Source organism: Mirounga angustirostris, unplaced genomic scaffold (assembly GCF_029215605.1).
Source record: "Mirounga angustirostris isolate CCGP_5_RB_7025 unplaced genomic scaffold, mMirAng1.0.hap1 SCAF_6, whole genome shotgun sequence".
In the NCBI taxonomy this organism is placed as follows: Eukaryota; Metazoa; Chordata; class Mammalia; order Carnivora; family Phocidae; genus Mirounga; species Mirounga angustirostris.
In genome coordinates, this window is record NW_026991714.1 from 145,468,739 (window position 1) to 145,493,735 (window position 24,997).

At 49.2% G+C, this 24,997-nt stretch overlaps 1 protein-coding gene across 16 annotated transcripts in view; it reads left to right on the forward strand.

Annotated features, from left to right (window-relative positions):
• The first annotated feature begins 24,464 nt into the window (after positions 1-24,464).
• The window catches only part of PLEKHA1 (pleckstrin homology domain containing A1), a 56,216-nt gene continuing 55,683 nt past the window's right edge, over positions 24,465-24,997 (forward strand). For 15 of the 16 annotated variants that reach the window (XM_064595377.1, XM_064595380.1, XM_064595373.1 and 12 more), the window contains exon 1: positions 24,465-24,605. The gene's annotated coding sequence lies outside the window, so the exon portion shown is untranslated. The remainder of the gene's footprint in view (positions 24,606-24,997) is intronic. The other variant, XM_064595374.1, reaches the window with a different exon arrangement.

The following is a 24,997-nucleotide window of genomic DNA, read 5'->3' on the forward strand; positions in this document are numbered from 1 at the left end:
GCCCTTTTGATGAAACAAATCCACTTTAGGTATTTATACCAATAAAAACAAAAATAAAAAAAATAACCAACAATTTAGTTACAAAGGTGTTCCTTGAAGCATTGTTTATGATATAAAACATTGGCATGGGGCACCTGGGTGGCTCAGATGGTTAAGCGACTGCCTTCGGCTCAGGTCATGATCCCAGGGTCCTGGGATCGAGCCCCGCATCGGGCTCCCTGCTCTGCGGGAAGCCTGCTTCTCCCTCTCCCACTCCCCCTACTTGTGTTCCCTCTCTCGCTGTGTCAAATAAATAAATAAAATCTTTAAAAAAACAAAACAAAAAAACCCACATTGGTATGATCTTAGATTATCCAACAGCAGGGATTAGATAGAATATGGTACATATGTATACTATACAATCATCAAAAAGATATTATTGAGGGGTGCATGGGTGGCTCAGTAGGTTAAGCGTCTAAGTCTTGATTTTGGCTCTGGTCATGATCTCGGTGTTGTGGGATCGAGCCCTACATCAGGCTCTGTGCTCAGCAGGGAGTCTGCTTGAGGATTCTCTCTCCCTCTTCCTCTGCCCCTCCCCACTGCTCACGTGCTCTCTCTCTCAAATAAATAAATAAATCTTTTAAAAAATTTATTATTGAGGTATGCTAGTGGCAAGATTTCCAGAATCACTATTAAATAGAAAAACAAAATGTTTTCTCTTTTTTTTTTTTTTAAAGATTTTATTTATTTATTTATTTGACAGAGAGAGACACAGCGAGAGAGGAAACATAAGCAGGGAGAGCGGGAGAGGGAGAAGCAGGCGCCCCGCGGAGCAGGGAGCCCGATGCGGGGCTCCATCCCAGGACCCGGGGATCATGACCTGAGCTGAAGGCAGACGCTTAACGACTGAGCCACCCAGGCGCCCCAACAAAACATTTTCTAAAAGTATCTATGATTCCATTAAAATATGCATATTTTATTTGTATTTTGAGATGAAATTGATGGGTCCAAAGGCATATGCAACTTCAATCTGATATTGTTAAAATGCTCTCTAAAGATGGATGTCACAATATACTTCCCACCAGCAGTGATAAGCCTTTCTGCTTCTCTATGTCCCAGTCACGTCCCCAGCCACCTGCTAACGCATTTGAGAGGCCGGTCAGTCCACTCTCAGAGTCCATGTGAGTTAGAGCAAAGGTAGCTTTAACCTTGATTTCACTGAACAGGATTTCCTGGTTTCTTGGCCACCCAGAGACACCTTCCCTTGACCCATTTCTCACCCCAACAAAGGGGCCTGATTTACTCCTGGACTCCCGTACAGAGAAGGAACATTCAGGTGCATCATGAAAAGCCAGCATGAAGCCAGGCGTCATGCCAGGGGGATGGGACGGCGGCTGGCAGCCGGGGAGTCATGTGTCGACCCAGCATGCCAGAAAAGGCTCAGTGAGTCTCGAACACAGTGATTAACTTCTCTTTAATCTCTGCATCACTGAGCAGCATGGCCAGCTGCTTGGCTTCCCCAACAAGCCCTGCATGAGTCACTGATGTCTTACTGTGGACGTCCCACTGTGGCCCGCGCACATTTCATTTCAGGCAGGTGTGACGGTTCCTTTTCCTTTATGTGCCCTAGAGATACCCAGGGAGTGAATAATGCCTGCTGTCCCCTCAGACACAAGCTCAATACTGAATCAACAATGCCTTATTTAAAACAAAATGATATTACTCTAGAGTCTTTTTTCTGCTCCATTTCTTTTCTTTTTTCCTGGCTGTTGAATCAAGGCTGAAGGTCCTAGGATGTGGGGCATCTCCTTAAATAATAGGAAGTTTATTGACTCATGGGTTAATTGAGAAAATCATTTACCAAACCATACGTGGGCATGCTGTGCTAACAACCCTTGAACTGCCATCCAGGCTGGGACCCAGCTGTGGCCTGCTTAGCTCTTTCTTCTAATGTGGGTCACTCCTTGAACTAGGACAGTCTGCAGGTGTCCCTTTTGTGCTCAGACAGACACTCAACTCTTAGCCCTTGAAAGAAAGAAGTTGGAACAAAGGCTTGCTTTGTTGGGGCATGTTGGGGCATAGGAATCGGGGAGAGAAAAGCAGAACCTTTTTCACACTGTGGATACCTTGTACTCCTCTGACTTTATTATATAATCTGTTACATTCAGTCAGAATCACGGAGACCTGGATTTCCCTCCCCTTCCCTACAGTTTTCTAGCTGTGTGATTTTCAGCAAATCACCTAAACTCTCTGAGCCTCTGTGTCTCGCCCTCACAAAGCCACTGTGACCATGAGATGAAGTGAGGAGTGGGGATGGGTGGGAGGCCGAATAATGATCCCCAAACACGCCCATGTCCCATGCCCCGGAAGCTGTGAATGTTCCCTTATGTGGCAAAAGGGTGTGAAGGCAGGTGTGATGAAGTTAAGGGTTTTGAGTTGGGCAGAATCATCCTGGGTTCTCTGAGCAGGCCCAGGATCATCACAGGGGGCCTTACAAGAGGGAGGCAGCAGGTCAGAAAGGCAGAGGGGATGCGACTATACAGAGACTGGAGTCATGTGACCATGAGCCACGGAATGCTAACGGTCTTTGGAAGCTCCAGGAGGCAAGGGACAGATTGTCGACCAGGGCCGCCAGAAGGAATTGGCCCCGCCAACAGCTTGACTCGAGCCCAGTGAGACTAGCCTCCTGGTTTCCAGAACTCTAAGAGAAGAGATGCGTGTTTTAGGCCATTTGGTTCGTCATGTGTTAGAGCAGCACTAATACGGGGTGGCCTGTAAATCTAAAACCCTGTGCACGCAGACAGATTGGCTGTCAGGTAGCCGGAACCAGGTGAGGCCAAGCACGGAGGGTGTGCCTGATGAGCCAGCAAGGTGGCCGCCCGCAGGTGTCTCCTTGCAGGGAGGGGAAGTGCCTGCAGAGGCGGGGTGAGTAGCCGTGCGGCCCCAGTGAGGTCTGCTGCTCAGCCTGCCAGGTCACCCAGATTTAAGCCCCAGTCCCGTGGGGAGAGACTCTGGACAGAGCCGAAGGAACTCTTTTCCAAGGGACTCTAACAGTGTCATGGGGGGAAACTGAGCTGCTTTGGGGTCCGGTGACAAGGCAGGACATGGAGGGAGTAGGGAGCACTGAGCCCATTTCTTTTTTTTTTTTTTTAAGATTTTATTTACTTATTTGACAGAGAGAGACACAGCGAGAGAGGGAACACAAGCAGGGGGAGCGGGAGAGGGAGAAGCAGGCCTCCCGCCGAGCAGGGAGCCCGATGTGGGGCTCGATCCCAGGACCCCGGGACCATGACCTGAGCCGAAGGCAGACGCTTAACCATCTGAGCCACCCAGGTGCCCCGCATTGAGCCCATTTCTACAGGCAGCATGGCATGGCTGTAGTCCAAGACACCGCCTGGAATGTTCTGGCACCCAAGACTGCATCTCAGGACTACTGGCCCGCCTCAGCCTTGACCTGGACGGTGGAGAAACACCACTCTTGGAACTTCGTAGGCAGCTGGTGTCACTAAGAGATTCAAGCCAAAGACCTCACTTTCCCCCTGAAACTACCCCAAAGAAATAATGCAGTGAGCCGTTGTGGGGAATTGGGCGTTGGGAACCACTGGCATTGGGACTCATGTGTGAGGTGCCCACCCACTGATGAGGCCCTGGGACCCTCAGGCTCCTGGCAGGCCTGCCTGTGGGCACCCACCGAAGCTCCCCTCCAGGACAGCTGTTCCCCAGATAACCCGCTGACCTATTTCAGAGCACCCCCTCCAATCCTTGCCCAGGTGTGACCACCCCTCACAGTTGGGAACATGGCGAATTCACTGGAACTCAAGTATGACTCTCTGGGAACTCCTCCTCCTCTCCGTCACATGTATTCTGAGTCCACCTGGAGAGCCGTCAGTGTGACAACCAGGCAGATGCTGGGTGTCCCGGGGCTTCCCATGCTCTGGGTGTCTCAGAGTTTTGTCAGCCCAGCGTCACTGCCGTGCAAGGCAAGGGCTCTGTGAGCTGGTGGCTGGACCGACCAGTGGGATTCCTTCTGCCTGAGGATTCAGTCAACAGATCCTGAGTGGATGGGCCTCGGGCCTCATCCATTGTGAGAGAATACTCACCTGCTTGGCTGTGCTCCTCGGCGGACCAGCCTGGGCACGCACCTCTTCTCTCTCCTGATCTGCAATCCTACCTCTCCTCCAGCCCCACCATAGCCCACAATCTACACGGCAGGCCCAACAACCCCAAACAGAGTACAAATCAGACCAGATCATCCCGCCATTGCTTTAAAGCCCTCAATGCATCCTAAATAGGACTTGGAAATAGATTGAGCAACAAATATGCAAGGTGCCTGGTTAAATCGGAATTCCTGATAAACCATGAATAATTTTTAAAAATATAAGCATGTCCCAAAACGAATCTGAAATTCACATTTAACTGGGCATGCTGTATTTTATGCGGCAACCCTAACTGAATACAATGAATTCAATCTCGACTCTTCCCCTTGATGGACAGAATCCTGGGGTTCCCACTTTTGCCTACTCGGGGACCTCATATTATGCCCTCACTCTCTCCACATGCCCCATCACGTTAGGCTTTCTGCCGCTGCTTAAACACTTTCCCCACTCTGAGTCTTTGTACGTTCTGTTCCTCTGCCTGGACCAGGGCTCCCCAGATCCCCACATAGATGGTCTCTGCTTATCACTCGGGTCTCAGCTCCCAGTCACCCCCTCGGGGGGGCTCCCCTGAACCCATCCAGGTGCTCTCTGCCGCCTGTTTTCTTCCTGCTGTACACCTAACTTCACTGCTCACTGGTCTGGAAAATCTCAGGAGCTAGCCAAGTGAAAAGGCACAGGAAGCCCATGAAGTGATTTTCCATCAGGATGGCCTGAGTGAGGGTCAGTGGAAAGCTCTGGAAGAGGACCTGGTTCTCCTGCCACCTTTCTGTTTACTCTCCTCTGAGGGTGCTGGAGAGACAAGGGTGGGAGAGTGAAGAAGCAGCAAGAAGTGCTGCTCCTCTGGAGTCTTTCTCCTCCTACCTTCTCCCTCCTGGCCCTGGTTCATAGCATCACTAACAGATTGCATCTTTCTGCCCTCACCTCTGCACGGCCTGTGCTCCCTTCTTAAGCCTGGCTCCTCTGGCCAAGTGTCAAGGAGCCTTTGGAAAGTTCTTCCTGGTCCCCCGGTGTTGAGGAAAATCTCCCAGAAGAGTCTTAGCCTTGTGGTAAGCGTACCCCTCCCCCCACCCCTGACACCTTTCTCAGAGCAGGATGTCCTGAGTCATTCTAGAATTTCAAAATTTGTAATACCGTGCATGAGGGGGTTGGGGGGCGGGGGTGGCCAGAGAAAATCTTTGTTTAAGCAGGGTCATCTCCTTCTGGAAGTCAACAGCCAGTCCTCAAAATCCCGAATGTTCTTGATCCCTGCATCTCTCCAAGGCCTTCAGAGGTAATGTTACCCGTGGTGGAACCAGCTGCATTTTTGTCCCCCCTCCACCTCAGACTGATGCTTCTATAAAATATGATAAAAAATGAATGACTAGAAAAACAAAGACTTACAAAATACAACCTCCACCACTATGCATTTGTATGTTACAACATCAAAATGCTATACACACTTGTAAATGCTGACTCTCACTTTCTGCACATATCCCAGTGAAGGTGGAGAATAAATGTGTGTGTGCTGTACCAGGCCGCGGAACCCGCTTAGAGTACACAGTACAGAAGAACGATCAGCTTGGTTGAGGTAAGAATCCTGAAAGTGTTCTTTATTCTTTCCTTTTTTTTAAGATTTACGTATTTATTTATTTGTCAGAGAGAGCACAAGCCGGGGGGGGAGGGGCAGAGGGAGAGGGAGAAGCAGGCTCCCCGCCGAGCAGGGAGCCCCATGCGGGGCTCGATCCCAGGACCCCGGGATCGTGACCCGAGCCAAAGGCAGATGCTTAACTGACTGAGCCACCCAAGCATCCCTTCTTTATTCTTTAGTATATGAATCTATAGCCAGAGATTTTCTCAGTAGACAAAGGCAATAGGAAAGCAGCCCTGATGGTTTATTATTCACTCAGGCCTGTTATAGGGGAAAGAGGACTTACTCCATCAACTGGAGGATCCCCAAAGCCACCATCTCTCTGGCAGGAGACAGAGGTGGCTTCGTTTGGTTTGCTTGTCCAGGACTGACGAGAAAGGGGGGAAGCAGCCACTCATGCTTTGAGGGGAACTGGAGGGGGGTATGGTTCAGAGACTGTGAGGCTGGGACCTGTCTACTCCCCTGTCCTACAGGGGAACTGGCTCAAATCAAGGAGTCTTCAAGCCACATTTGCTCTACGATTCTGTTGGGATGAATGCTTCAAGTCACGACCACTCTTATAAGAAGACCCAGTGGGTATAAACCTGAATTTGCAAAATGGTTAGTGGTCGTTAGGATGGCTCAAGTGCTTACTCTGTGGTAGGCACAGTGCTAAGAGCTCTCAAGGGCTTATCCCCATTACCCTACGAGGTTCTTTCCATTGTTATGATGGTCATTTTACAGATCAAGGATCTGGCTTGAAGGAGCCAGAGTGCCCTGCCCAGGAGGTACAGTTGGTGAATGACAGAGCTGACCGTCTGGTTTCAGGCACCTTTACCCACTGCATCGTGTCACCTTCCAGATCCATTAAAGGGGTTAATTATGACTTTTTGGGAAAAGATTCCCCGGCGCAGGGCTCCCCAGAGTCCAAGGTAACCTGTGCATGACACTGTGATGTTAGAACAAGGACGAAGTGGGCGCCTGGGTGGCTCAGTTGGTTAAGCGACTGCCTTCGGCTCAGGTCATGATCCTGGAGTCCCAGGATCGAGTCCCGCATCGGGCTCCCTGCTCGGCAGGGAGTCTGCTTCTCCCTCTGACCCTCCCCCCTCTCATGTGCTCTCTGTCTCTCTCATTCTCTCTGTCTCAGATAAATAAATAAAATCTTTAAAAAAAAAAAAAAAAGAACAGGGACGAAGTTACACAGATGACCTCATTTGGAGCTGTGGTTCTCAAGCTCTGGTGCGCCCCTGCCAGATTCACCCCGAGCGCTGCTTGTAACCCAGACTGCTGGGCTCCCACCCCAACAGTGGGACTCAAGGAATTCGAGGTGAGAACAGAGAATTTGCATTTCTAACAAGCGGCAGGTGATGGTGAGGCTCCCTGTTGGAGAGACAGGGAGGGCTGAGCGCTGAAATATTCTCTGAATAGGGGATTTTCTCCCTGGGTCAGGTGGACTGGGGAGGTGGGGGGCCAATGACATCTCTGTTGTCCACTCCAGGGGCTTCCCACCACCCCTTTCTTCTGGAGGACTTGCGGTTTATTCCAAAGCACCAGATATTCTAATCAAGCCCAGTCCTAACTGAACTTGGAAGCATCGTGGCTCAAGAGCAGGTGGTCTTATATCTCCTTAGACTATGGTGCCTAGCACAGTGGCAGGCACACAGGAGGTCTCTTTTGCTAAATGCCCAGGAAGATTCTTCCCAGTTGACCAATCCTGTGAATTCCAGTATGTTGCCAGGGTGGGAGGAAGAGCCTGTGATACTTTTCTTCCTCCCCCATCATCTTGCTTAAGTATCTTCAGGATCGGAGATGTACTGACTCAGCCCAGAAATGACAAGGGAAGGCCATCAGAAAATGAGATTCCAAATGGAAATGAAAGTTTTATGCCAGGAAATTGGGACATCAACACCTCTTCAGCTCAGAGAGGCTATCAATGCACTGGAACCAGTCAGTTCTGCATGGAGTGGGTGGGCACTGCGTTTTGTCCCACAACTAACTCAGGCTAGCCTGAAACGTGACCTGCTTTTGTGGGCTGGTACTAACATGCGAGGCGGACGGGCAGGACTATTATAAGATCATCTTGGGCTCAATCTCGCTTTCAGAGGTTCCACTCCCTGTCCCATCAAACATGAAAACTCAGCCCATTCCACGTTAAAGAGAATTTTCCTATAGATTCCAAAAGGGCTCTTATAATTTTACCTTTGAAATTATTTGGCTATGTAATATTATTATTTAATGTATAATACTTGCCTATAATTTCTTAGTAAATCATGTGTATCTGGAAACTTTTCGTGAAGTGAAAGAAATAGAGTCTGTTATTTTTCAATGTCATGAAATTCAAACTCTCAATTTCACAACTAAGTAAGTTGACAACACGTTACATTGTATGTGGATATTTGATTAAACCATATTGTCGTTTTCTTATTTTAGAGCTAATAGATTTTTTGGTTTTAATCATTTTCCAAGGCTCATAGGTCCAGATGCTGTCTTTTTAGCACCTGAAGTTTCAAATATGCCACCTCAAGGGCTCTTGGAGGCTCTTCCCACCAGCAATCGGGCCTGGGTGCCGCTCCTGCGATTATCTGCACAGCTCACTCATTCATTCACCTGCTCCAGCTGGGTGCACACACATCACCTGCTCCAGGAGGCCAACCCTGACCACACCCTCCCCTCCTTGGCATCACTAATTCCTTTCACTTGGAGTGACTTTGTCATTTTCCATGTACCATATAATTTACTCATTTATTATGTCCATTGTTCATTTTCTGTTCCTCCCACCCCACCCCTACCTACCCCACCTAGGTGGGACATAAACTTCGAAAGAACTAGAACTGGATCTTTGTTTTTTCACTGATAGATCCCCAGCATCTAGAAGAGTGACTGACAATAAATACTTGTGGAATAAAAGTATGCAAGGGATGTCGCTGGAGGTCAAGATCCTAAGTAGGGGCTTTTTGTTTTAGGGCCTGAAGGCAGGCAGGGGACAAGACCTCCTTTTGCATAATAATGCCTAGGAGATGTGTTGGCCACAGCTTCACCTCCAGGGCTGGAAAGGTCTGAATGTTAGGTTTATCACCCCAAGTGTAGGTCTTTGTGAGGGCCCCTCCCCATCATGCCCTGCACCCTGGAATCCAATGGAGTGGAGAGTGACCCAAACCAGCTCTGGAGGCAGGACTGGGGAGAGGGAGGGAGGTTGAGAAGAAGTCAGAGACTTGGGAGAGGATTCAAGAAGAGAACACAGGCGAGAGGAGGGAGCCTCTGCTAGTTGGGGGTGGCGATCTGGACCCAAACTGAGGCCCTGTGCCCAAGCACAGAGGTCCGGAGGAGTTGCATATGCTGGAAAATCCCTCACAAACCTGGCACCTGCGGATTTGATGGAACATGTCTTAGAACCCGAGGTCAAGGGCAGATTGAACACCTTCCGGGACTCCTTCTACGAGTTTGTTTGCCACAGTGACAGTCAGATTCCATGGCTATGGACTGACCCATCTGCCTCCTCCATCATGAGGTGCCCAGGGGCTGCCAGAACCAGTGACCCCAGACTGTGGCAGGAGCTCCCCCATCCCTGGAGACTGTTGGGGGTTGCTGGTGGAGGCCGGTTTGGCCTGCAGAGAGTGAGGGATGGATGGACCTCCCCCGCAGGACAAGGCAGGGAGGGCTGCATCCTCTTCCTTTCTATGCATGCTCCTGGCTTGACTATTTCTATTACCAAGATCTATAAAAATGTCCAAGAGTAGGCGCCTGGGTGGCTCAGTCTGTGAAACGTCTGCCTTCGGCTCAGGTCATGATCTCAGGGTCCTGGAATCAAGTCCCACATCGGGCTCCTTGCTCAGCGGGGAGCCTGCCACTCCCCCTGCTTTGCACCTCCCCGCTCCCCCTGCTGTCTCTCTCAAATAAATACAATCTTTAAAAAAAGTCCAAGAGTATGTACAGCATCTCATTTGATCAAGGAGGGACCTTGATGCTCCAACGTGCACCTCTCAGACAAGACGCCAGCATCATTTTCCCCACATCCCTCAAGGATTACAGAACAGAGCTTTGTGTTCTGCCCTGGGGTTCCACTGCTCAAGGGTTCTGAGGAGCCCTGCAAAGGGGATTAGGCACTCAAACCTGTGAGTCAAAGTTAAAGGGGTAAGGGATTTTCAATCTGGGGAAGGGGGCCAACCTGGGCAAATGCTTGTCAATACCAGATGGCTTTAGCACGTGAAAGGTGTTAGTTTTGAGAATCAACTGTCTTCCATTTCTACTCGGGACCCAGCAGGCTTCATGGAGTTTAAAGGACAGTAAGAGGTCTCTGAGTTAGAGGCAGGAATACGCTTCCTTCTGTTGCTGATCAGCAGAGAATGCTGACAAACACTGGAAGTCATAGCAAGATGAGAATTTTTTTTTAAGATTTTATTTATTTATTTAACAGAGAGAGAGCAAGAGCACAAGCAGAGGAAGTGTCAGGCAGAGGGAGAAAGAAGCAGGCTCCCTGCTGGGCAGGGAGCCCAATGCTGGACTCTATCCCTGGACCCTGGGACCAAGACCCAAGCTGAAGGCAGACGCTTAACTGACTGAGCCATCCAGGTGCCCCTTATTTATTTTTTTGAAGATTTTATTTTTAAGTGATCTCTACACCCACCGTGGGGCTCAGACTTGGAACTCCGAGGTTGAGAGTTGCATGCTCTACCAACTGAGGCAGCCAGGTGCTCCTGTTTTTTTGTTTTTTGGGGTTTTTTGCCTCACATAGTATAGTCTGTGTACCAGAGATGCTGGCAACTCAGAAACCCCAATGGGTACAGACCAAAAAAAGGCCCAAGAGAAGCCTGTGCTGTCCACCCAAAGAGCCAGGCGAGGGGGCCAGCCTAGCAAAACAGAACAATGACCACCCACTTTAGCCAAACATCACAGAGAAAATTGCAGCCCCATCTCCGCTCGAGCCCGAAAAGGCTAAGTGGAGAGCTCGACTTTCTCCACCACCTGACTGTAATGAGATGCTCTAACCCCTCACTCCCGGGGTTGTCAGAACAGGCCAAGTGAGGGGCAGTGGCCTGGGTGGCTCAGTCATTAAGCGTCTGCCTTCGGCTCAGGTCATGATCCCAGGGTCCTGGGATCGAGCCCCGCATCGGGCTCTCTGCTCGGCGGGAAGCCTACTTCTCCCTCTCCCACCACCCTGCTTGTGTTCCCTCTCTTGCTGTCTCTCTCTGTCAAATAAATAAATAAAATCGTAAAAAAAAAAAAAAAGAACAGGCTAAGTGGAAAGATGGGACCTGTAGTAACAAGCCTGTCTTCCCAATGTTGGTGCAGAACACCCAGGGAGCCTGGGCTTGTCTGCCATCCAGAGATTACAAGGCACCTCTAGCCCTGTCCTTGCTGGGGTGGTGTCAGAGGAGACAGAGTGGGGAGCTAAAACTTTTACTGCTGCTCACTCACCCCCTACTTCAGTGTCAGTAGAGGTCACGTGGGGAGCAAAACGAGCATCCTTGCCCCTCACAGCCAGGGTGGTGTCAGCCGAGGCCTAGTGGAGAGCTAGAACTTTCAGGCCTACCCGGCCATAACAGGAACCCCTCCCGCTCTGGTGTCAGTGAGCCTGAGCTGAGAGCCTGGAATGTCGTCTGTACCCGGAAGTAACAAGGTGGCCTCTTGCCACCTGCTGGGTGGTGCCTCAGATGACCTGCTCCAACCCCAGACAGAAATGTGCTCCAGAATGTCATAGTACACCCGAATGTCCAGGTTTTAAAAATTGCTCATCGTCCTGAGAACCAGAAAATCTCACTTTGAGTGAAAGAAGACGACCAACAGACACGAACGCTGAGATGACACAGATCTAGAATGATCTGACAAAGATTTTAGAACTGCCATCATGCAAGGGCTACCATAGGCAATCATGAACATGCTTGAAACAAAGGAAAAATGGAAACGGTCAGTGAGAACATAGAAGGCTCAGCAAACACATTGAAGACTACAGAAGAGTCCAAGGGGAGTTTTAGACCTGAAAAATACAACAACCAAAGTTAAAGCTCAGTGGATGCTAGGACTGGACACATATATTGTTTCGAGGTTAGTTGGTTTTTTTTATTTTTATTTTTATTTTTTTATTTTAAAGATTTTTATTTATTTATTTGTCAGAGAGAGAGAGCACAAGCAGGGGGAGCACCAGAGTGAGAGGGAGAAGCAGGCTCCCCATCGAGCAAGGAGCCCGACGTGGGACTCGATCCCAGGACCCTGGGATCATGACCTGAGCCGAAGGCCAGGCGTCCCTCGAGGTTAGTTGGTTTTGATATTGTACTTGATCATGTGATATGTACCCATTGGGGTAAACTGGGTGAAGGGTATCGGGGGCCTCCTTGAACTACCCTTGCAGCTCTCTAAGAACCTATAAGTATGTCAAAATAAGCGTTTTGGAAAAAAAGGTATGTAGAGCATCATGTCATTTTACAAAATCGTTTAGCTTTATCAATAGGGGAAGTATCTGTGTAGGAAGGTGTCTGGAAGGATGTTCACCAAATGTTTGAGTGACTATTACTTGAAAGGTAGCATTTGGGAGTGATTTTCACTTTCTTCTTTATGTTCTATATATAGTGTGAGTTATTTTTAATTTAAAGTCTAAAAGAAATAAAAGAGTTCTGAAAAGACACATCCATTTGGCCTTGGCAATGGGTGACGGTGGTAGCGGGTATAGTGGCTCACTGGATGGATGTGTGGTTCAGGGCTTTAGCCCCAGAAAGAATACTTGCCCCCTTCCTTATGGTGACAGCCCCTCTGAAGAGCTCAATACATAGCAATTGCCTTTCTGATCGTAAATCAGAGGCCTGGGCAATCACCCTACCTCACTCTCTCACTCCTCTCCACCAAGCCCTTGCGAAAGCTCTTAACTCAGTTCATTTCAAATTCCCACTTAAACCGGAAATTTCTAAATTTCATTTTAACTCCAAGTAGAAAATGAATCGTAGAGATCATGTGTATTTATGGACTGGTACATATTAAATATTCCAGCCAGTAACAACAATGGTGATACAATAATAATTTTTTGAGTCTCTGGGTGCTAAAGAATGATATCACCAACTCTTAACATACCCTAGAAGGTCCCCTTTTATGTAAGTAATTCAGATACCTAGAAACTAGATTCAATGACATTTTTTCCTAGCTTTGATGATCAAGGATTTATTTTGGTCTTTCCATTGGGGAATTTGTGCATGCAGGATTATGATAGGAAAGAGAACTGATGTGTGTGCTTCCGTGAAGCTTAGTGCTCTCGTATGTCTATTAAAACAGACATGGTCGGTGTGGCTGGAAATGCAAGGACTGGCTCTTCTACTTCCTAGGTGCATGAGCTCCAGTATCCTCATCTGTAAAATGGGAGAAACACTGGACCGGGCTGTTGTCAGCTCTCAATGAGACAACATGCTTAGAACAGGGTCTAAAACTGGATCTAAAACAGGGTCTGGCCGACATGGTTGTTCCCTTTGGCCCACTTACCTGTGTGTCCCTTAGCAAAAGAGGGGATTGAAAATCTATGGCTTTTTCATTGCCTTAAAGAAGTGCTAAGAGGCCAGACACCAAAAGGTCTTGAGTGGGTAATCAGGCAGTAGTAGGTAACCAGCCAGCTGGTCGACCTGACTGATTTTTGCAAGATGTTAATGAGACTTTTAATTTAACTACAAGTGGGTCTCGGCTTTTTACTGAGAGCCCTATAGAAAAAGGTGGGAGGTATTGAGAGACTTTGGGCTTTTTCATGCTCTGCTGCTTCACTCTCATACCCTGGGCAAGACTCTTTGCCTATCTGGGCCTCTTTATCTGTAAATGGGTTGTCAGAGGCAAGCACCGCCTGGCTGCCTCCAAGCCTGGTTGTAAGAGAGAGGCCTGACTGTGAATGGTTCCTCAGTCAGGGGGCCTTTGCAGATGCATCTTTGTTCCTTGCCCCGCTGGTGATGCTGTGACTGATGGAGCTGTCTCCTGACCCACAGGCTCACGATCAGCAGGGTAGGGGCCATGCTCCCACCTCTCTCCAGATCCCCTCTCTCTGGGATTCTAACCCACTCCCCTAGCTTTCCCATGCCAGTTGTATCTGCTCTAGTGAGGCAAACAGTGCTGCCTTTCCGAGGCAGGAGGTCGGAGACTGCTGAGGATGCAGCCCCACACTAGGCTAGGAGAGCGCCTGGCCTGAGCTTGCATGCTGGCGGCTCAGAGTGGGGACTGTCCCTCATCTGTGGAGTCCCAGATGCATTCATCCTTGTCACCGAGATAGTCCCAGATGTTCTTTCCCAGGAGCCAGCCTAATGCTGCTTCTCTCCAGGAACCTGGTTACCCTGGTTACCTGACAGGGGCAACTGTTTGCTGCTAAGGGAGGGTCTTCAAAGTAACTAGCACTTTACTCATACCCCGGAGGCCAGGGGGATGAGGTGGGCCTCTGGGCCAAAGGAGAACAGTCACTTACTACCATATCCCTCATCATTCACTAGTGATTTGCTTACTCCATTCATTGTTCATTCACTCATTCATTTGATTTTATTTTTTTATCAGTTTGGTCATTCACTCATTGATTCACTCCTTTAATCAAACATTCATCTGTCCACGAAGACACTCATCCATCCACCTGCCCACCCACCCATCTATCCTTCCATCCCTCCATCCCTCCATCCCTCCACCCATCCACCCACCTACCCATCCACCCCTTTATTTGGCAGGTCAGGAATTAAATTAGCCAGGCAATCAACAGACACATATGTACTCCCCCATCCAAACTACTGTCATACTTTGGCAGGGCATTAGCACCTGGTGCCAGGCTACTATGTGCTGGGCATGGTGCCGATCTCTTAACATACTTGATCTTCACATTAATCCCAGAGGCAGGTACTAAGCTCCCCACATACAGAAAAGGAGAGTAAGCCCAGAGGGACTGGGTGACCTGTCTAGAGACAGTCAACAAGTAGGAGAGGGAGCTCGGGTCCCACCCAGGTCTTCTAGTCTCTGCAGCCCCTAACTTTCCCAGCTTTTGTCTGACATCACTGTTTACAGAGTGCTTTTACATTCCCTTCATACTTACCACAGGCCTGGGAGATGCGTCACCTTGCCCCACTGTGCAAATGAACAAAGTGTGGCTCAGAGAGGTTGAATGAGATGCTAAAGACCACAAGTTGCTAAGGACGGAATCTGAACTTGAACTCAGGTTCTCTCACTGCAGAAGTTCTGTTCTTTCTACAGCATGCATGCTCTGAGAATTAGCCACACAGGGCAGCAAGTTCTGAGTGGCTCTGGCCACTGGGTATTTAGGAGAGAACCCTGGGTTCTGGGAAGGGAGCAACAAACATGTGTTGAGGGGCAGAGGAGGAGTCCTGAAGGAGAAATAATCAAGCCAGGCCTTGAGAGATAGGGAAAATGCCACCAGGTAGAGAGCACTTCAATGGGACAGGGGTACAGAAAGCCTGTCTAGGAGTTTGGCTAGAGCGTTTAGCTAGAGCGGAAAATTTGTGATAGGCAAAGGAAGGAAATGAGGCTGGAATATGGAAGGGGGGATGTCTTCCCTTCCAAAAAGTCCAGACTTTTCTAACCCACAAGTCTGATTGTGCCCTCTCTTATTTGAAAGTCTTCAATGCCCGCTTTCCATTTCTCCCACGATCAAGCCTGCGCTTTGTGCCTGGCTTCCCAGCCCTCTGCCCCCATCACTCTGCCTGTGCCCCACTCTAACCACCAACAGTCCTGCTCACAGGACATCCTACCTCTGACATGCCTGTGTGGGTGCTTGCTTGGATAGGCTAGCTTCTCCCAGCAATGACTCAGGGAACAACTTTTGTTTTAAGGAACCGCATGGGCAGGCCCGCCACTCCCTGGCTGGCCTCCTGCATCCAAAACAAACAGTCTGGCGGGCAGCATGTGGGCACCAGAATGAAGTGGGGGAGGGCATTTCAGGATAACCAGGAGAGCTTCCAGAGAAAAGCCTGTTTGTTGTTAGAAAATAAAGATGATGAATCCTGGAATAGGGCTGGGGCGAGGGGGGCGGGTACCTTCTCCAATGGCCCAGTAAACACTGTCATGAGAAGCTCTCATGCTGTGCACTGAGCCCCATCCTCACAATCTCTGAGCAGCAGAGGGATCAGTTGGCCAATGAGGAAACTGAAGCTCAGGACACTTGAGTGGGTGGCATGAAGTTACCCAGCCAGCAAGCAGTAGATTTGAACTCAGATCTGTCTGGCACCAACAGCATCCCCTTGCTACAGCATCATGGGCCAAAAAGCTGAACACAGAGACGTGATCATTTAGGTACTTGTGAAAGCAGCTTTTCTGACTAATGCTAATCATGTCTCTATGACAAAGAGCCCGAATTGATAAAGAGCTATTGCTGCAGAGACTGAGCTTTCTGAGGAGGGCTGTTGGTTTGCCCTATTGGATGCTGAACCATAGTGGTTGACACTTAGTTGGCTTATGTGAAAGACAAGAAAGAAATCAGAGAAAAGGAATCCTGCGGCAGGAAATAAAATGAAAACTGCTGGCCTCCTCTGACCAGCTTCCTGGGCAGATCCAAGTGCCGCACTGGAAAGGGGGCGGCAGCCATGAGGGACCAGGGCCATGTGGCTGTGTTCAAGATGGTGCTCCAGGCAATGCCAAGACATGGCAGTCCCTAGTCTCTCATAGCTGCGCCCACCGATGCCCTGCCCAAGGGCTCCATTCTCCCAGGCGCCCAAGCCCATCTCCACAGGTGCTATGCGGGGCTCAGCATCTGGAGGTAAGCCTGGGGGCTTGGGATTAGGTCACCAGGAGCGAGTCCTGGGTAGCTGCACACCATGCTCATTCCCAGTCTGTTCCACTGACTTCCTGTCAGGCTGTCCTTCAGTCTCAAGGCCCTTTCTAGGGCTGGGAACTGCCAGCAAGCAGGCATACTGGCCCCCAGGCATACTGGCCCTCCCTGGAAGGGGCACCCGCCTCCCAGAAACAAGCCACTGTTTCTTGACCCTCCTTTCTCTAGGGGCTGAGACTACAGAGATAATTAAGACATGGTCCCTGCCCTGAGGAAATCATGGTCTCCTGATACAGGCTCCCCTATAATTTAAAAATGGCAGTAGGGGGGTCACAGAGGAGAGAAAGTCACTTCTCTCTGAAAGTCCAGAAAGATTCCAAGAGATGATGAGTTTTGACTGGGGTATTAAAGCTTGCCTCTCAGGGAAGGTGGGTTTTATTTGGGGGAGATTAGGGGGTGGGATAGGGTTAGAGGGAAAAGCCATTCTGGACAGAGAAAGCAACATGAAAAAAGAAACAGAAGGGGAAATAATCAAAATGTCCATCAACAGGAGAATAAACTGTGCTTTATTCACAAGATGAAGTATTACATAATGATAAAAAAGAACAGACCTATTACAGTACTCAAGGACATAGATAAATCTCACAGACGCAATGTTCAGCAAAAGAAGTCAGACTTCTTCAAGTTCAAGAATGGGTCAAACTAATCTATGGTGATAGAAATCAGAATAGAGGTGATATCTGGCTGGCATAAGAAGCCTTTTGGGGTGTTAGAAATGTATCTTGGGGTGCCTGGCTGGCTCGGGTGGTAAGGCGTACAACTCTTGATCTCGGGGTTGTGGGTTCAAGCCCCACATTGGATGTAGAGATTACTTAATAAAATCTTCAAAAAATGAAATGTATCTTGATCTGAGTGGTGGTTACAGTTTATTGGGCTTTAAACTTAAGAATTGTAGATTTTGCTATGTGTATTAGTCAGCTTGGGCTGCTATAACAAAATACCACAGACTGAGTAGCTTAAATTAATTTTTTTAATTTTTAGATATTTTTAATATTTTTAACTGTATTTCTCACAGTTTTGGAGGCTGGGAAGTCCAGTTTTACTGACAAGGAAATGTGATTCAATCCCTGGTGAGGGTTTTGCTGGCTTGCAGATGGCTGCCTGCTCCCAGAGTCTTCACCTTGTTGGGAGGAGTGGGGACAGTGAGCTCTGGCGTCTCTTTTTACAGGGACACGAATCCTATTGGGTCAGCCCCTCCCCCTCCTTATGACCTCCTTTAATTTTAATTACCTCCATAAAGGCCCTATCTCCAAATACAGTCACATTGAGGGTTGGGGGTTCAACCTATTAACTTGGCGGGGGGTGGGGGGGTGGGGGGTGGGGGGGGGCAGGGCAGGGAACCTAATTCGGTCCATAGCACCGTATTTAAGTTATACCTTAAAACAAAACAAAAACAGAGAAAAAAAATGATAACAATGTCATTTGCTCATTGCCAGAGATTCTAATTCAATTGGTCTGCCGGTGGGGTCTTGTCCCAAGAATTTTCTTAAAGCATCTCAATGATCCCACTCTGCCCCAGGGCTTGAGACGGTAGTCCCTCTATTATAAAGACCTCCTCTCTCCACCGTTCTAGCACTTGAACCAGGCAGGGGAAGCCAGCCTCCGGGCTTATGCTGGAATGCACAGACTGCAGTGCCGGATAAGGAAATCAGTGCAAAGCTCTCTTTTATCTGGAGGAAGTCGCGCATGAAGGACTGCTGCAGAGGTGGCCGTTGAGGTCTCCAGCCCCGGGGCGGTCTGGCTTGTCCCGGGGCCGCTGCGCCGGCTTCTCCGCGCCCCCCTCAGCGCGCACACCTGCACGGGCTGGTCTTGGCAGGGGCCCAGGCTTAGCATCTCTTTTCAGCCTCTCCGTAGCCCCGCTGAGGAGGCAGGAAAGCCGTGATTGGAATAAGCCGCGAAGGGACTAGGTGAATAATTGTGAATGGAATTCGTGCTGGGGACTTCTGGTTCTCACAGCTGCGGGTGGGGGGACCACCATGGGAATTCTGAGTATTGTTCAGCGCTGACTGCACCTTCCATTGTTGGGCTCTAATTACAGCTTTTGTTTCAGCATAAAGTACAGTTATTAAATGCTGGCCGGAACAAAGATGTATTTACACGCCAGCGGGGGGCGGTGAAGCCACGCTATTTTTAGAGCTACCCTTGCTGTTTGTCTGTGATGGGGGAGGGGCTGGAGGGGGGGGGACCTGCCAGCTTCTAGGTGAAAGCGAAATGTTTCTGAGGGAGGCGGACAGGATGGGAAATGATGAAGAAGCCATGGCGTCCTGATCTAGTCTAAGTCCATTTATTTCTATTTATTTACTTTTGTAGCCGGAAGGGGGTGTGGGGTGCACTTGGGAAAGCAAACTGAAGTTCCCCTGTATTATTAGTCAAGGTTCTCCAGACAAACAGACTAATTAGGACAAATAGAGATAGATATAGAAAGATATAGATAGAGAGCCATAAAGATACAGATGTATGAGAAAGGAGACTTATACGAATTGTCTCACGCGCCTATGGAGGCCGAGAAGTCCCATGATCTGGTCCCTGCAAGCTGGGAAGCCAGAATGGCTGGTGGTGTCTTTCAGTTTGAGTCCAGGAGCACCGACGTCTGAGGGCAGAAGAAGATGGATGTCTCCTCAGCTCAGGCAGCCATGAATTCACCTACCTCCGCCTTTTCTGTTCAGGCCCTAAAAGGATTGGATGATGCCCACCCACACTGGGGAGGCAGATCTTCTTTACTCAGTCTACCGACTCAAATGGTAATCTCTACCAGAGACACTGTCACAGATACATGCAGAAATAATGTCTTACCAGTTATCTGAGCATCAGTCAAGCTGCCACATATAATTAGCCATCACATCCCCCTTACATGGGCATCCTTGGTCCTTCTGAAGGAGCCCCTCGTCCTTCCCCAGTACCATGTCCACACAATACTGCTCTCCAGCTGTACCAAACTCCCCAAGATCCTAGACCACAATGAGTACTTCCATCCCAGTCACCCTAAATATGTGTGAGGTTCACAGCAATCAAAGTAGTTCTAGAACCTACCCACTGCCCAGGTGAGAGATTCTAAATGTATCATCCATCTTGGTCAGGCAAGCTCGGGAATTGGACTAAACTGAATAATACAGTCGTGGATATTGGTAGAGCCATTAATGTGTGCCAGACACCTCGCTAAGAGTACATATTTGCTAATATGTGTTATTTCATTTAAGACTCACGATGAGCTGTAACGTAGGAATTATTATCAACTCCATTTTACAGATGAGGAAATGTTGAGGCTCGGAGAAATAAGGTAAGGAGCCTAAGGTCACAGCTGGTCAGTGCAGGTGGACTTCAGAGCCCTAGCTCCTTTCTAGCTTGTCCTGGGGTGGGACCCACAATGTCCACGGGGTTTGTGGTGGAAGCTGTAACTTCTGCTTCTCTTCCTCTGGGGGTCAGAGCATGGCAGCCCTCCCAAACGCTTGAGGCATTGGTTCTGGTTGTCGAAGGCAAATACACTCTTCAGATGAATGACAAGATGGGTGGTTTAGGCAAATACACTCTTCAGATGAACAACAAGATGGGTGAGAGAAACCAGTGGCCTTTAACTCAAGGAGGAGCTTGGCTACAGTGCGACAGGTGAGTTGCAGTGGTCTGAGGAGGAATTCCCATAGGCTGAGGAGTAAAGTCCAAGATGGACTCATTCCCAGATCCTCTCCCAGATTTGTCTGGAAGAAAGAGCCTTTTACCTTCTAGAATGTTCCTCTACTTAGCTACCCAGCTGTGGCCCTGGATAAGCAAGTTGGCTTCAGAAAATCTTCCTTTTCATGTTTTCATGCCACATTGGAGCAAGAGATCACATGTTTGGATGATAGGCATTCTGTGCTCCACAACTTTAAGGTTTACCAGCATCCCAGACCTGGTACATGTGGTCAGGATAATTAAAGTATGACCTTACTGGGGTGTGTGATGGGGCTGGAACCTCACCAGACCCCAGAGATCATAGGGGTGCTGAGGAATTTTAGGAGTCCTATGGAATAGGGGTCCTAAGGCAAGATATACCTGGTCCTCCTCCCTAAAAATCTTGGAGGCAATTATCTCCCCTGATCCCCACTTTTGGGGTTGGTTGCTGACCTGTTCTGAAATCCTGTTGTCACACCTCTGTGAGCATGACTTGTGGACAAGTCCCTCATAGCTCCTCCCTGAAGGATTGCGCTCCAGCCTAGTGACACAAGAATGAGCTCCAGAAGGAGCATCCAGTCACCTGATCTGTATTCTGGGCAGGTCACTCAATCCCACCCCACCCTGGGTAATTACTGAGACTCATCGTTCCTATCGCTTGGCTGAAGCCCAGTGCGTGGGAAGGCCGGGAGGGCCAGCCTTCTGACTCCTCAACCAGAACAGCAACCCTATCAACTGCAGCGAGTTTCATTTTTACACTGAAAAACAGGGAAGAGCTGTTTTTCACTCTCTGCCACCCAGTTTCTGGAAGGGATGCAACAGAAACAAAGCTAGGTTTGCAGAGTGTTTGGTTCATGTTTAATTCTTATTCTATCTTGGTTCTGATTTCTAGTGAGAACAGGGGTTTACTTCTGGAGTCGCTTCTTCTGTTGACTTCTGATTCTGACTGTCCATGAAGCAGGCTGGTGGCCTTCATCATTGAAGAAATATTTCTGTCCTTGGCACTGAAGATACAGCGATGAACAAAACAGATTAAAAAAAACCTACAGATTTCACTGTAGTGTGACATGCAGAAAATAAACAAATAAGTAAGATATATAATGTGTAGGAAAGCGATCATTGTTAAGGAGAAAAATATAAAGCAAGGAAGGAAGACCTGAAGTGTCAGTGAGGGGAGGTCAAAGATTTCGGAGGTGACACGTGCTCAGTAAATTTCTGTGTGATTTTGGGCCAGTCATGTGACTTGTCTACACTGCTCTACTTCGTGCTGTCGAAAGGGTTAATTCTATGTGGAGGATCCAGGGTCCTGCATGTAATCATATGGAAGGGACTTGATAAATATTTTCGAATGCAACATCAAAGTGCTTTACACACTCAAGGTGTGATGAGGAGGGGGAGAGTGATGTTTTAAAGGTAAATTGCAGATTCTTGAATTCAGACTCCTCCTTTTCTTCAGATGACAAGTAGCCATGGAATATTCCAGCATTCCTCGGTGCTGTCTGTGGGTCCTGAATGTTCTGGGTTTGTTCTCAGACTGTAATTTCAACAAGGGAATATTCCACATACTTCTTCTTTAAAAAAAAAAAAAACACAAAAAAACAAAACCAGGAGCACTGTTATGTAATAATCTCTCCATCCAAAAAAGGCTGGATGAAAAGGACAGAGAGGAATATTATTATGGTTGTTGTTATTATTATTATTATCATCATTATTATTATTTTGGTCACTGCATTTATTGGCTGACCCTGAGCCTTCCGTACAGAAGGGTGTTAACAGGTTCTATTTATACTGCAACCTCAAAGGAGCCCTGGGATTACCTGGCTGTGTATCTTTGGCCAATTTGAATCACTTTCCTGGCTCTCCTCATTGTCTGTACATGTGGCTCTCAATATCAAACAACCTTTGGGGCTTGTTAGACCAAAAACACAAAGGAATCATTTAAAATCAGTCAGTCAATAATGTCCTGCCCAGAGTGAATGAGAGGCTCTCTGCTTCAGAGGTCTGATCTCTGGGCTAGGGTTTCCAGATCAAATACATGCTAAATTTGAATTTGAATTTCAGGTAAACAGGAGTTTTTGTTTGTTTTTGGTTTAAGTATGTCCCAAATATCCCACTTAGAATCTTCTAGGATTCCAGAGCTGGAGACTCCCTCCAGACTCTCTAGTCAGGGAAGGCAAGCTCAGACGTCTAGAGGAATCAGAAAGGTGATATCTGGATTTTTATGTGAAATCTTACTATTTTTATTTATTTTAAAGATTTTATTTATTTATTTATTTGAGAGAGAGAGAGCACGCTCAGGCAAGCTCATGAGCGGGGTGGCGGGCGGGGAGGGCAGAGGGAGAATCTGATTACTGCCCCTCCCCTCCCAGCTGAAAGGGGAGCACTACACAGGGCTCGATCCCAGGACCCTGAGATCATGACTGGAGGAGCTGAAGGCAGACGCTCAACTGACTGAGCCACCCAGTCACCCCAAAATCTTTCTATTTTTAAATGTTAGCCACACAGTTTAAAAAAGAAATCCTAAACCTACTGTTTGAACCAATGGAAATAGTGCTCTGGCCAGTTTAGAAACTATCATCAGGCCAACGCTTTCAACCATTATATGGATGAAGAAATGAAACTTCAAGAAGATAGGTGTTAGCAAGGCTACACAGCTAAGGTTTCTCAAAAGATAACAGAACCATCCTCCTGGAAATGTTGAAAATGAGCAGTCTGAAAGAGCCAGGACAGGAGCATTCCATGGAAGATGTATTCACCTCCAACAGCTTATGGGGCCTCTGAGAACATTCTTTAAGTTCAGCACTTGAAATCACTGAGAGTCAAGAAAGACAAAGTGTCAGCCTCTGCCTGAGGTCACACAGGTATGTTTCCACAGGTAAGTGTAGGGCTGTTTTCCACTTCTCCTTTGATTCAGATGAGATAATATCTTTAGGATCCTAATAAAGACAAACTCCAAATCCAGTCTTCTGCCTCATAACCAGAATTAAGTCAGGAGGCCAGCCTGAGTGCCCAGACTTTTAACCTAGTTCACAAATAAAGATAAGTAGTCAGGATTCTGCCATGTAACCAGGTCATGGCATTTACCTTGTGTTTTCTGTCTCAGCAGCTGTACGGCCTGTCCTACCACTGGACACTGACTTGTCTCCTCTACATTTTCACATAGGAAGGATGTTCTGAAAGGTGTTGATAAAGATCTCGAAGGGTGAAGGATGTGATCTAAAGCTGTGCATGGGGAAGGGAAAGAAGGACACAGACAGAACAAATATTTATTGAGAGCCTAATGTGTGCCATGCACTGTGGAGGGTGTGGCATATAATTCTTTCCCAGCTCTTTGCATGTCTGAATAATTCTCATTTTTCAGGTTTCAGTTCAAATATCACTTCCTCAGAGAGCTTTCCCTGACCCCCTTCTCTAGAGTACCCCTCTATCTCTTTAACTTGTGCCATTTCTGCATTGCGTTAAAATCTAAAATTATCTTGCTTGTTTAAGGACTAGCTCTCCTCACAGACTGCAGGCTCCATGAGGGCAGGACGGTGTCTGTCTTGTTCTAAGATGTACACCTAGTGCCTATCACAGGATCTGGCACATAGTAGGTGCTCAACAAATGGTAAATATTTATGAATAGTCACGAGAATACATATTTATGCTGCATATTTCCTGAAAGAATTTGAATTCATCCTTTTTTAAGTTTCTCTAAGCCCCCTGTCCTATAAAGTAGGAGGCTGAGCTGATAGTCCTAGGGAGAAACGGTTATGAGCCAAGAGTTGGTGCGCACAGCTGTAAAGCGTTTTCCTTCAGATCACACAGCAGCCTGTGAATTTATGCTTCCCGGGCCGATTATAGAACAGCTTGCAAACCTATTATGCGCAAGCGAACGAAGCCTATTTTTAAAGATCCCTGGGCCGCGAAGCTCTAGGCGAAGACATCAGAGAACCCCGAGTTTCCGCCCCCCAACTCCGAGCCAAGCCCCTCGGTCCTCAAAGACTACCAATCCCAGGAGGCACCGCAACGCAGGGGCCCAGAGGTCCACGCGCAGCCCGCCCCGACGCGCCGAGGCCACCTCCTCTGGAACCAGGAAGACGCCCGATGCCCGGCCCGCCACGGCCCCGGGACCCGCGCGGAGCCTGCCGGGACTTGTAGTCTCCGCGGGCTGGGAGTGCCGCTCCGGAATCTCGGCCGCCGTCTGGGGGCTGAGCCGGCGCGGGCACGCGTGCGCAGTGTGTGGACGGGCCGTCGTGGGCGCCGCTCCGGCAGTTCGGTGCCTGTGGGAGCCGGGGCCGCGGCTGTGCGGGTGCTGCGGGCCGAGGGCCGACGTGAAGTTGGGCGTGAGGAGCGTGGTCGCACCGGGGCGGGGCGGGCGGGGCCGCGCTCCGGGAGCGCCGCGCCGGCTGAAGCCAACAGGGAGGCGGCCGCGCGTCCCGCGAGGGGCCGGCGGGCGCTGGTGAGTGAGGGGCGGCGGGCCGCGGGCGGCGCAGGGTCCCGGGCTGCCCCGCGGCTCCTCTCCCCGAGTGTCCGCCGCGCGCGGCTGCACCTGGGCGAGGCCGCGCCGCTGGCTCACCTGCGCGCGGGCTCCGGGGCGGCGGGAGGGGGCGGCGTCCTCTTCCCGCGACTCCTTTATTGTTTTCCTGCCCTCAGCCCTCGGCGGCGTCCGGCGGCGGAGGGCAGGGAGGCCGGCGGCGGTCGCGGTCGCCGACGAGCTGGTCGGGGGCTCTGCTGGAAAGGACGGTCGCGCGCTGCTCCCGGCGCCGTGCGCCGGCCAGCTGTCCGGGGATTCCCGGCGGGCGACGCCTGTCGGAGTGGCTAGACTCCAGGGCTGTGCCCCCGGGGGCTCAA